This window comes from Cynocephalus volans, chromosome 6 (genome assembly GCF_027409185.1).
Source record: "Cynocephalus volans isolate mCynVol1 chromosome 6, mCynVol1.pri, whole genome shotgun sequence".
Classification (NCBI taxonomy): domain Eukaryota; kingdom Metazoa; phylum Chordata; class Mammalia; order Dermoptera; family Cynocephalidae; genus Cynocephalus; species Cynocephalus volans.
This window is the reverse complement of record NC_084465.1, coordinates 54,325,532-54,339,548: the sequence shown is the minus strand read 5'-3', so window position 1 is coordinate 54,339,548 and position 14,017 is coordinate 54,325,532.

Sequence of the window (14,017 nt, the reverse complement as noted above, 5' to 3'; positions counted from 1 at the left end):
TCAGAGGGTAATAGAAATTAACCATCAGTTGTTTGATTTATTCTCTCCCAGTGAAGTGTTCTATTATATATGTTACATTGAGAAATATAATAACAATTTTAAATTATTAACAGCATAAATATGAAGGTACCGTGGGTCGGTGTTTCTCAATTTTTTAATGTACTTATGAATCACGTAGGGGTCTGCTTAAAATGCAGATTATGATTCAGCAGGTCTGCAATGGGGCTCCAGAGTCTTGCATTTCTAACAACTTTCCAGGTGATGCTGATGCTACTGTCTGTGGATCACACTTTGACTCAAAAGGCTAGAGATGTTCCGTGTTTCACTAAGCAAATAAGTGCTCACAAAAATATAATATTTATTTGCAGTGTCTTTTTCACCAGAAGTAGTAAATATTTTCTATTTATTGACTTTCTGTCCTTTGAACTTTGTTAAAAACTAGAGCAAACCTCACACAATTGATGCACTGTATGTCATATGGGCAGAGAAGTCCTAAAATATTATTGATGCATTTATTCCATAAACATATTGACATGCACTCTAGGTGAGACACAAGAAACAGACACACGTGGCTCTTAATGCCATGAAGCCTATAGTTTCATAATGAGTGTATATAAATATGTATGTGTTTATATGGTAGATGTGTAATATACACAAATATATGCAGAGAGAGAAGATAATAAACAAATTTAGCAAAGTGTAAACATTTGGTGAATTTGAGTAATGGGTAAAGGGTAATTCCCTGTACTAATCTTGTAGCTTTCCTGAAAGTTTGAAATATTTCAAAATAAATTAAAAAAGGAAAAATATTTTATTGACTTTTGGGAGCATACATAAACATTTTTAATTTAAGTATTGGGCAAAAACATATTAAGATACATATATTCTGTGAAATCTGGGTATTAAAAATCAAGAGATATTCTAATACAAAAAGAAAAGAGAAAATCAGACTAAACCTGTATAAATTTGTATATATTTCTCTCAAAAGAGGATACAGAATAGTAAAGATGCCGGGGATCTAACCTAGCAAGGCTTCTCTGAGAAACTGACATTTAGTTAAGCTCTGAAGTAAACATAGGTGTTATCATAGAGGGTGAGAGAGAGTGTTGAGTAACTGAAAAATAAGTTGCAATCCTTTCAGTCAAAGATGTTACTGGTGCAGAGACTAGGCTGCAAAGATAAGGAAAAGCTATATCGTGGAAGACAAAGATTTTAAAATGAAGCTAGGAGCAAAGGAAAGATGTTTGAGAGTACAAGTTATGTAAGATATACATTTTAAAAAGCTCCTTAATGCTAAATTGCTTAGAACAATAATGGATATGAAAGTCAGCAAGCTACTTTAGTGCTCCAGGCCAAAGTTTGTGGTGGCTCAAAAAGGTAGTGGCAGTGACATATATGTTTGTGTGTGTATAGATGTATATATATGTATGTGTATATTTTTGTGTGTATATATACATATGTGTGTGTGTGTGTGTGTGTGTGTGTGTGTGTGTGTGTGTGTGTGTATACTTTGGAGGTAGATTGATGATTTCCTTTTGACTGATTTGATGTGGGAAGTGACGGAGAAGGGTGTCTGGCAAAAAGTTTGGTAAATGGTGGTGCCCTTTGCTGTGATGGGAAACACTAAAGGAGGCACAGATTTAGTGGGTAAGATGCCGAAATAATTTTTGGTAATGTTTTGCTATAGAAACCTGTAAAATTCTCATGGGATCTTGGTCCTGGTCATTCCTTTTCCTGAGCATGTGTTTTAATGGTATCTGGGATTTGTTTTAATCAGGGAAGGTAAGACATGCAGACACAGAAGTTTGGTATACCCTCAGTCCCTAGAAACAGAAGCATGGCATGCCCTGTGAGAAGCACCAGCGTCAATCAGGAGGCAGATGGGGCAGGGGGCGAGGGGAGAAATCTTTACTGTGGTTTCAAGAGAACTAATGGGCAAAGCAGGGTAAACAAGCTTAGGATTTGCTGATTTGAATAATTTCAGTATACTCTAGGGTGTTAGGGCTGTCTCTAGTTGTCTGGTACCTGGCCATGGGGTGAATAGGGTGGGATAATCGTGGCCCTGAGAGTAAGAGTCCAATAGAAGACATGGTTGTGAATGTGTGCTGAGGCTTGGTTGGTTTGCAATTGAAAGGCATACTCAGAAGTAAGTCGTTTATCTCAAGAAGTTGGCTAACCCTGAGTGAGACAGTCCTTCTAAGCTCTAAAAGCCCCCAGATGTCCAAGCATCAGGACATGGTTGATATAATCAGCAAATCCAGTGGAAAGTCAGATATATAAGTTTGAAGATCATAAAGAAGGTCGGGATCAAAGACATAAATTTAGAGACAATCAGAATATAGATGTCATTTAGAGCCTGGAGGTGGTTAACATGCCCTATGGTGCGAATGTAGAATGGGGATAGGAATGCCTAGGACCAAGTTCTGATATAATCAAAATTTAACATTGGAAAGAAAAGCAGAGGTCGTCAGAGTTTATTGAGAATGGTTAGTTGAAAGAATAAGAGAAAGCCAGGAGTATGCGGTTTCGTGGAAATCAAGGAAAGAAAAACAAGAAAGCTAGGGCAGTCAATGGAGTTAAATACAGATGAACCATGTTGTAAGAAGAGATCATATGTTATATAGTCACTTCTGATTTATTAACTTGTTTTCTTTTACTAAAAAAAAAAAAAAAATTGCTTTTTTCTTCCAACAACTCAACTGACTTTTGCAATGGAATATTTTCTCTAATTTATTGTGCTATTTCTTTTGTAGCTACAGGTGCTGTTGAAAATTTTAAACAATTAGAATATTAATCATTGTAAATACTACCATTTAGAGTTCTAATTCAATTTCTAGTGTAAAAAGAAAATGGGACTGAACATTCTGTTTCACTAAGTCCTTCACAATGATGTATGTATCATATTAATTGCTCTGTTTTCAGCTGAGAGGGATATGATAAAACATCAGAATTTTAGAACATGAAAACGCTCATTATTCATTACTCTTTGCTTAACTGAGTGTTATGACCTATAGTTATAGAAACCATGTAGTTATAAAATCACATTTTTGTTGAGTCGATGCAGAAAGGTTTAGAAATCATATAACTTAACTTCTTGTGTGATGTTTGGCTTTATTAACAATTTCTTTCAAGGGCCACCTACCTCATCAGATGCAGAATCCAATAATAGGTCATTCTTTTCTCTTTAAGGTAGTTCATTAAATCTTTTGACACCTCTAATAGTCAGCAATTTTTAATTTATATCGACTCAAAGGCTACTTTCCTATAACTTGACACTGGGAGGTTTGCTTGATCAAATCCCTCTTCCTCTTAATAGCACCTCAATTATTTCATAATACCTGTCATGTCTTCTCTGTTTTCTCCTTAGACATCTGCAGGCACTGTAGTTTCTTCATCATATTCAATCATGCAATATGCTATAATTTATCTGAATCCCCTATCTGGGGCCAAAAACTAATCTTATTATTCTAGATGTCATTCAAACAGTGTAGAATATGATGACTAACTTTCTTATTTTGGATACTATGCAAAGATTATTGCTACTTTTTTGACAGCCACAATATGCTGTTGATGGGTTAAACTTATGCTCATCCAAAATTCCCTAAACCATCTTTTGCAGATGTACTACTATCAGGTCTTATATCCTCACTTTAGCTTTAATTTCTGTGGAAAGATATATAAAACTTCTGTGGTCCCTGTTTAAACTTCATTCTGTTTGATTTCAATCACCTTTCCTATCAGTTCTGTCCAGATCTTTTGAGTAACTGATTATAAGATCTCGTATATATGATTTACGTCTTAGCTTTCTGTTAACTCCAAATTTGAGATTTAAGTTATTATATTCTTAAGCTATTGATGAATGAGTTTTTCAGGGTTGGGCCAATGAAGGAGCCCTTCAGCACCAGATTCCACAGTGATGTCAATGAACCCATCAGACAGCTCTCTAACTTATGTTCCCTCATTCAATCAAAGTGCAAACCAATGAGCTACATGCTTAGCCAACACTTCTCCATTGTGCTTGCTAGGCTGTTGTGGAAGTGTAGCAAATGCTTTATTGAAGCATTACAGTCACCAGGCTTGGCTGCACTCTTGCACTAAACAAATGATACAAAAGTCCAAAAGTTGGTAAAACTTTATCCAGATAACTGGCATCTCCGGATGACCAAGCTGAAACCATCCCACCTTTTGATGCCTGTTTGGAGTTAACAGAAAGCTAAGACGTAAATCATATATATGAGATCTTATAATCAGTTACTCAAAAGATCTGGACAGGACTGATAGGAAAGGTGATTGAAATCAAACAGAATGAAGTTTATAAAGGGGAAGTGGCAGCAAAGTGAGATAAGGGTTTTGTCCTACAAGCAAAGGGGGAGGCTGGTCACAGGATCAGCAGAGGGTCTGACTCAGATGTCAGGGTGCCATACTGGACTGAGTACTTTAGTGTTATGGAGTCTGCAGTTGGTGGGACTGGTCAGCTTCAAACTCTGTGTTATCTTGTGGTCAGAGTCCTTACCTCCCACAGAGAGCTCAAAGACAATAACCTTGGTCAAGCATCACCAGAACATAAAAATACCTGACTCACACCTCTAACTAATGTGGATGCAATTTTCCTTTAAGCAAGAAAGTGAATTAGTAATCAGCTAGAGTGCTTTGTCTTTCTCTTGGAATTCCTTTGTTTGTAGTTGATTAGAAAAGATAGGGAAGAAAAGAAAACTTAGTTTCAATTCTTAATTTTAGGTGAACAACACCTAAAGTAAATCAACATACGAGGGTGTAATGGGAGATAAACAGAGATAAACTTTTGAGAAGGATCCTTTTGGGGCATGATTTCATCTCTGGGCAGTTTCAGCCGTATGGTCAGTTTCTTGATTCCTCTGCTAACCTCAAGAAATTAATGATTATCAGTTCCTTGGCTTGGAATGATTACATCTTACCTAAAAACAGGGGAATCATGGGTCCAGCCAGTCTCTAGTTGTAATAGCATTGCTGCTAAGTTAATGGCTAACTAAAATTTTCTGCTCCATTTTAGTCACCCCAAAGTTGGCCGTTCTCTGGCTAACGTCCCTTTCAGAAGCAATAACTCCATGTTTACTATCTTTCTGTGATTTAGTCAATAATAACTACTAAAAAATGAGTTGATATTTCTATGAGAAGGAAACTTAGGCCAAAGAGGTGGAGTGACTTGCAAAATGACACAAAAAGATGGTGATAAAACTGCCTATAGAAAATCTAAATATCTAGATTCTCAATATAATGCTCTTTTCCTCTCTATTTTACTTGTGAGTTTGAATGCTCTAGACACAATCATGGTGAAATATAGCAACATCTCAGAGAGAAATATCAAGTTTCAGTACGTGGGCTGTCATTGATTTACTATTCATTCTGCATTAAAGTCTCCTTTCTGTTTTAGTCAGAGGCAGGTCTCTTGAGTTTTCAGGCTTTTATTTTTTAAAACAGGAAAATACAGTCATAAGGATCTTCAGTGTACTACTGTATACACTATAAATTTGTGCTGATATACCTATAAAATGTCTGGCTAAGCATACACTAATAATAAACTAATCATACTGCATTGGCTGACAGAAGACTAACAAAATAAACTATTTCTACATAATGTGGACTTTATCACCTGCTATTATACTGTAAATATTTAAACTCCATTGTTTTGCCTCCACTGAGAAAGCTTTATTGCCGTAGCATATCTTAAGTTACAAGGATCACATTTAATGTTAGTATGTGCTAATAAACATCCTCAGCTGCACTTTACCCAGCTGGAGCTCCCCAGAAACAATTGTCACTTTGATGGTAATTTATCAAAGCCTGGTGTAAGTTTTGTAACTGAACACATACAAGTCATAGACAACACACAAGTACATATGAATATATTTCTATTGTCATATTTTTGTTCTATATTTCTCCCTTTCTTTGGATTCTCATAAAAAAATAAAGAGTCCTCTGCTGTCCAAGTGTGTTTTATCCATAGCTAGGAAAGAAAATGACTGAAAAATAATTCTTTTTATTTTACGTACTTTCCAATGTAGGCTTGTTTTTAGCATAGCATTTAAAAACATTTCTATATTTAAATAATTTCAGATTCATAAGAAATTGCAAAAAGGAAAACCAAAACCAAACAAACAAACAAAACCCATACAGGGCAGTTCTACATACCTTTTACTCAGTTTCTCCCAGTGATGACTATAATACAGTAACAAAACACAGATCTTATTCAAACTGCATAAATTTTACATTTGTGTGTGTGTGTGTGGTTTTATACAATTTTATCCCATGTGTAGATTCATGTTATCACCACCAGTATCAAGACACACAACTGTTCCATCACCACAAGACTCCCTTGTGCTATCCCCGTGTAGCTACATCCTCCCTGTCCTTAACCCCTCACAACCACTAATCAGTTCTCCATCTCTATAATTCTGTTATTTCAAGAATGTTATACAAAGGGAAACATACAGAATGGTACCTTTTGTGATTGGCTTGTTTCATGCAGCATAATTCCCCTGACAGCCATCCAAGTTGTTGCATATATCAATGCATTGTTCCTTTTTATTGCTGCATAGCATTTTATGGTGTGAATATACCACAGTTAATGTACTCATTCACTTGTTGAAGAACTTTTTTGAGCTATTGTGAGTAAAGCTGGCATGGAAATTCCTGTACAACTTTTTAGCGAACATAAGTTTTCATCCCTCTGGGATCATTGCTCAAGAGTGCCATTGCAAGTAGCATATGGTAGGTACATAGTTTTATGTATGTACATAGTTTAGTTTTATATGAAACTGCCGAACTATTTCCAGAGTGGTAATACCATTTTATATCCCCAGCAGCAATGTATGAATTATCAGGGTCTTTGCATCCTCACTAGAATTTGGTGTCAAATACAGTTTCAAGGTCATAACAAGATTGTAAATTTCTTGTGTCCAGGTGCTACTTCATCTCACCTTAAAAAAATGTTCATATAACATAGTAACATTGATTTAAAAAGGCTTACTGGATACTTGCTATAACCAGGACACTGAACAGGACAAAGTCATGCCTTTCCTCCAAGCAGGAACTCTAAGTCTGTTTGAATGCAATAGCTGCAAACTGAAACATTGGGGGTGAGGCAGGCAACTTGAATGAGTGAAGCTACCAGGGGATAAAGGTACATGCAAAGCACAAGCCTGGTGAAAGGAAGACTGTCTCTGGAAAACTGTTCCGTCCATGTTTCTAGACATTTATTAGTTTGTCTAGAAAAATCTAATGTACAATTTTAAAATGAGAACTCTCCTTATTCGTAAGTATAGACTCATATTTTGCAAGACCCTACGCTCCACAAAGGTCTTGAGGATCAACTTTCACCTAAAGACAAATTATTTGAAAATTATGATTTAGAGAGGTGAGATACCCACTCAAAGAAAATAAATGTGCACTGTGTCCAGGCACAAAGAAGAGGTTATTTCAGGCTGAGGAAATTCAATATGCTTTTTATGGTACAGGACTGTGATTCTCAAACTTGAATGCGCTTATGTACCACCTGGGGATCTTGTTAATCTGATTCAGTAGGTCAGGATCTGTGATAGACTTGAATTCTGCACTTATACTTCCTGAGGATGCTGCTGGTTCAAGGACGATTCTTTAAGTAGCAAGTGTGTGGATAATACTTAAGCTGGATCTTGAGGCCAGGGTAGTGTTTGGAGATGCAGAAATGGATCTTAGTAGAAAGAATGATGCCATCAGTCATAAAGCAGGAAAACTTGGTGGTATCTGGGGAATTGTAAAATCTTTCCTGCCTCAGGACTTACCAAAGTATGTGTCAAAGACTCCATGTATATGAAGGGATACTTGCTTACTTGCCACTTAGGCTTAAAGACTACCTGATGGCTTTGCTAAACCTTCTTCAACCTGCATGGCAGTATGGGATTCTTCCACACAATTTTCTCTCCCTCTCTTCTTTATGAAGTCAGACTTGCTTCATAGTCTGATGGGTCTCACAGCCTTGTCTTGTGCCCTCCCAATTTTCTCTCCTACATGCATTTCCCCTTATCTTTGCACTTTTAATTCTCTCTCACCATCTGCATCTCAGAAGAGCCAGACTAACACAAGACCTATTCCATAATTAAATAAACATTCTCTTATTGATAAATTTTTTTGATAGTTTATTTTAAATTTTTTTTGTTAGTACAAATAATATGGTAATAAATATCCTCTAATTGTATCTTTATGAATTGGTAGTTTTTTTTTGGTTTTTTTTTTGTCTTTTTTTCAGTTGGCTAAGTTCTCAGAATGGAATTGCTTAAAGAGTATGTAACTCATATATTTTAAATTTAAATAAATATAGTCGCATACTGTCATAAATACATTTAATACAAAATACAACTTAGAAAATCCCTGTTTACTAATGATGTGCTTTACCCACCCAGAAGAAACAGCATAGCAAAAGTACAGACTAAGGAATGAAGTTTTTAATATGGTATCTACAATCTGTGTCATTGCTTAACAATAAAACTTCCGTAGGTTTTATGTAAAATAATATCAATTAATAATTGAGATATATACACAAATTATCTAGAGTGTGGATTGTTGCTTATCTTGATTGCTAGCATTTACATAAAAGGAAAGCCAAGCAGAGATATAAAATGGAAATATTGATGTTTATTTTTCTTCAGCAACTTTTATAAATTATTAATTTTCAAAAAGTAACATCTAGATATTTGTGTCACTGTAGTTATATTTTATTCATTGTTCTCTTTTCAAATTTGCAAGGATTAATAAAACCAGGCAGTAGTTGCAAATTTCAAATCCACTGAATTACACAGGACTTTAAAAAATAATAGGAACTTCCCGTGTTATATCTGTTTCATCAATATTCGTATCTGTGATCTTGCACAACAATTGGATCATACATATGAATTAAATAAATACAGTGGTTATGTGGAACAAATTTAATTTTTATGATGTTTGTTGCAAACGGTTCTGAGTAACTAAGTTCTTTGATCAAAAAAGAATACTTTAGACATTGTTGTCAAATACCATTTGTGTTTAAATAGACTTGCATAAGACAGCTCTATTTTGTCTACTTCCCAAGAAATTATTTCACTTATGTATCAAACATAAATATTATGCTATTTTTTCCTAATAGGTAAGGATATTGAATTATGGAACAATAGAATGTAATGTGATAGAATTTACCAATTACTATAGAACAACGTCCATTTTGACTAGTATTTCTACTTTTATATATTCTGCTAAAATATTAAAACACCGTTTCAATCTGTATAGCCACACTTTATCAAGTCAAAATTAAACTTCTAGTCTATAATTACTCAGGGGAAGAAAAAATATACCTTAAGTGCTGTCTTAAAGCATGCTAATCTGATGAGTTAATCAGAGGCACTTTCAAGACAGATCCTTTTACACCTTCCTCTTGCTGATATGTTTAGCCGCTGAGATATAGCCCACGGCCTTACTACAAAAATCTGTAGTGAAACAGTTTTATTACTCCTTTAATGAAAACTCAGATTTTTAGACAAAAAAGGAAGAAAGAAAGAAAGAAAAAAGAAGGAAGGTAGAAAGGAAAAAAGAAAGAAAACTTCAACGTATTTCATTCAAGGGGGTATGAAATTAATCAGATGTTATTTTAAGTTTTTCTGATTAAAATGAACAGCATGAAAATAGAAATCCTCTCTGTGGAACTCCATCCTTCTCCACCCTGCCCTGTGCTCCTGGGTCTGTATGAATGAGCTGCATCAATGGGCTTTCTTGCCCTCTGGCTTCTGGCTAGTGTTGGCCAATGGCTTTTGAGGATTTCTGATGGGTCGGATTTTCCCAGCCATAATCTAATGGAGAAAAACTCAGGACACCCGAAGTGGAAAATGTAAGTTGGGAAAATGTTTTATGGCAGTTGTTCACATTGATTCAATTTGTATCTTTCTAATAATTGTGATATTAACCTATGTAGTCATTTTTATTTCAGCATCACATATTCTCAAATACTTTCAGTGCTCTCCAGAATTAAACTTCTATTATTATCAGCCACAAAATTGTTGGGTAAACTCCAATGTTTGTTGTTCGGTAGCCAGTAAAGCATTTATGTCCCTTTCAACTTGCAAAAATTAAAGTGCTGTTAATTTCCCCCTGAGTTATGAAGGAGATGCCTTCTTAATAGGGTCTCACCGCTTTATAGGATCTCACTAACTCCAGGGAGCAAGCATAATTTGATTTCTAATCGGTGTTAAGTTTTAAAGATGCATAAGATTGCAAATTTCTTTTTAAAGTTGAAACAAAGTTGTTTGACTATGTTCAAGACAATTGGAATTGCCAGCTTTAATAAAAATAATTAACAAATACAACAGCTTCAACGCTTCAAGCCCAACAATGTGTGTGCAAAGTTGTGACAGAGAGAAACACTATTACTTATACAAGAGTGGAAACTATGATTCACTACAATTTATCCTGAGTCACCCAGGGAGTGGGAAGAGGGGCGGGTATTCAGCAGAAGGAGCACATGAGTGCAGGTGAGAAGGCATGAAGAGGTTTGAGGGAGCATGTACAGAGTACAATTCATGGTGTATAATAGTCCCAGATTCAAATGTGCAATGTATAGTGGCAGTGGCAGGAGATGAAGTGGTGATGAGGAGCGTTACACTTTTTAAAGCGCTGTTCGCTTCTGCCTCTCAGCATTCTGCTGCACTACTCTCATTTGCTGCGGAGGGCTAGTCACTACAAGGGAAAGTATAAAATGCATACTTGTAAAGTGCACTCCCTTTCAAAAAATATTCATTGAATTAATTGATCAGAAAATTAAATAATTTTTAATAATTTTTTTACTGTCAAATTTCCTTGAACGATCAAAATTATTCTAGGTGTAAGTTTCCTATATAATGCATTTAAGCAAACAAAAAATAAACCCAGTGACTAACTGTGATTACCTTCAGCCATGTAATTTTAAAGTCATTTCTACAGTTAAGTGTATTCTAAGTAAGTTTAAAGTCAAAATAATTGTTGAAAGCTCTTTATATGTTTCATTTTCTTTTTTGTGTATTGTTCTCAAAGCAACAATTTTAATTGTGGGCCTTGTTCAGTGTTTCACAAATTCAGGCATCTCTCACTTAATTAGCAGCAAACTTCAATGGTGAGTAATATCACTACTGCTGGCAATATTTATTCCTTCCATATGGCATCTGTATAAAGGAAGCTTCTCTCTCCCTCCTCTCTGTAGGCGAAATGTCTGTCCATTCTATAAAGTTTCGATATATTGCCTCCAGGAAACCTACCTCAACTAATCAGATTGGATTAGGTGCCCCTTTCTGTGCTCTTTAATGTCCTATGCATGTAAGGATTAGTTTACTCTATTATTGTAACTACTCTGTAGTTTAATTATTGTTTACATACTTGTTTACTCACTAGACTGTGAACTCATTGATGGAAAGGACTGTTTTATTTTTCTTCATATTCCTAGTACCTAGCATGTTGTTGGTTACTCAGTAAGCAATCAGTAAATATTTGTTACATGAATGAATGAATGAATGAATGAATGAAATCATTTCACTTTCTCAAAGCAAGACAGAGCCCTTAAACAGCTACCCAGTCCAGCCTGAAATCTCAGCAGAGCAAGTGGCATTGAGACCTGTCAAAGAGCAATTTCAGACTCATCACAACAGTTAAACTTTTCCAGACCCCTCCTGAATGCAACTTACGCTTGACTCACTTTTAGCAGTTTATGACTATTTTATTTTTTAAATACTGTTTTTGTAGTTTATTTTAAAAGAGACCTTACCAGCAAAGCAATCAATTGACTTACTCTTGCTAGCTTTGGTTCTGGTCTGACTTGAGAAACTGTGGCCATGACACTGGGGAAATTTCACAATTAACTGCATGATTTCAGATATTACTTCACTGTGTCATGTCTTACCTATAAAGCCTTATAGACTCAAGGCTTCTTTAAAACTCTAGAGCCGTCTGAGGGAAGTATAACTAAATATAGTAGTCTACTGCCTGAACTTCCTTTTCATGTATTAAAAATGACTGGGCATAAGTAAAATAACAAGTTTCTCCATCTTTTCCTATTTTTCCCAACCTACCTTTGGCCATCCTATTATCTGCACTTGTTCCTGAGGATTTCTTGGCCACATGTAGTGTTCTGTTGCTGGCTTGTCCTTCTCCCAATACTCATATATGGGCCACCATCTCTGAGACCATTCCTGTATCTTATACCTTGTGAATCTGATTCCTCCGCTGTCAGGCTTTCTGCCCTGTTGAGAAAATGTTAGCAGGACTAATCTGATAAGTGAATTTGGTTCATGGAGGAGATTAAGAAAATGTCCAAGGATTTACTTCCTAAGTGCTATAGTCATTGTCTTCTAACTCAAGTGTTCTTTGTTAGAGGGAACTAATAGGTTGTTTCATGGCCAAATTATCAGGCACACATGATCTTGAATCACACTACATATGCTCTTCCATACTAAATCTATTCACAGATCCATCCCTGATTTTGATAATTTGGCAGTGAATTTAAAGGTAAAGAAGGGTTTCCACTTCTTACTTATCTTTGTCATAAACACATCTTCTTGCTCTCCAGACATCTTGAAATTTGAATATATGAGGGGTGTAAGTAGAAAGGGTATGATGTGATAGTGTATGATGACTACCTTTGACACCAAAACCTGTTCAAGTCCCTACTCAGTCACTTACCATGTGTGTGACCTTCGTTGATTCTTTTAAAGTCTCTTAGCTTGGGTTTCATTATCTGAAATAGGAGGTCATAATTCCTGCTTTGACTGTTTTGTAGGCTGGTTGAAAATATCAAATGATCCATTTTATGTGAAAGATATATGTGAAATGTTTGTTCATTTATTCAACAAATATTAATTGATTGCCAATATCTGCCTATTTTTCTGTGCCAAAAAAAAGTTATTGATCTTATTTTATCATCTTCAAATTTCACAGTTTTTATCTTCCTGGCTTTAATAATCTGGAAACATTGTTTCTATTGCCAGGCAAGAGTTCTAGAATTGCTGTCATGTCACAAGACATATACTAAGATTGTCCATGTGTGTCACTCAATGATGAAATGTTTTTACTATCTTCATGATGTACCCGTTTTTGGTTTTATTGAACATTTCTCTTCATACAATATAATTCATCTAGAATCTCCTACATTAAAACAATCCCCAGTTCCCTATTTCAACAGTGTTTTGTATGGGTTATGTCTTCTTGCAAAAGTTTGCTTTATACGTCTAAATCTCCCAACAGACTTAGGGCAGTGACTACTAGACATTGTTCACGTCTGCACCTTTCTCACTTAGTATAATAATTTCAAAGTAATTGTTTTGAGAAGATTTGTCAGGGCTTATTAATGGATAATTTCTATAAGTAATTAAGTATGGCCACTGGAGCAATTTCTGACAGTCAGATGCAAATTCACTTATCTGTGTCTTATTAATGTTGCAGAAATGAATGCTTTAAATTTTGTTAAGATATTCTTAAAACCTTCAATTGGAGAATATCATACAAAACAGAGCTTATCTGTCATATATCAATAATAATAAAGGATATATAATACATATGATTATGCCATTGCATATTTTTGTAGTGATAACTACTGGAACTAGGCCTTTATGGTAATCAACACTATGTCCCGATACCTGAGAAACTATGTGCTTTTAATAAAATGTATTGCCTGACATTGCAAATTTCTAATATGATAAGTTACTTAAAATTATTCATCACAAATTCAGGGACTAAAAATGTTCATGAATTGTGTCAATTTTGCAGTTTTATGCTCTGGAATAGTTAGCTCATAAATAAATTCTATTGATAAAATTTTTAAGGGAAATATGAGTTCTGTTTCTCTTTTTCAACTCTCTTATAACCCAGAGTGACAAGCATGGACATGCCTAGTGTTGCTGCCATGTGGGCACTGACTAGAAGGCCCTGAGTGATGAGGAGGAGCAGGGACTTTACATCCTTTGTCTGGTGAAGCTTGTCTGCATGAGAAGGAGTTCAGTGAGTTTTTTAGCAT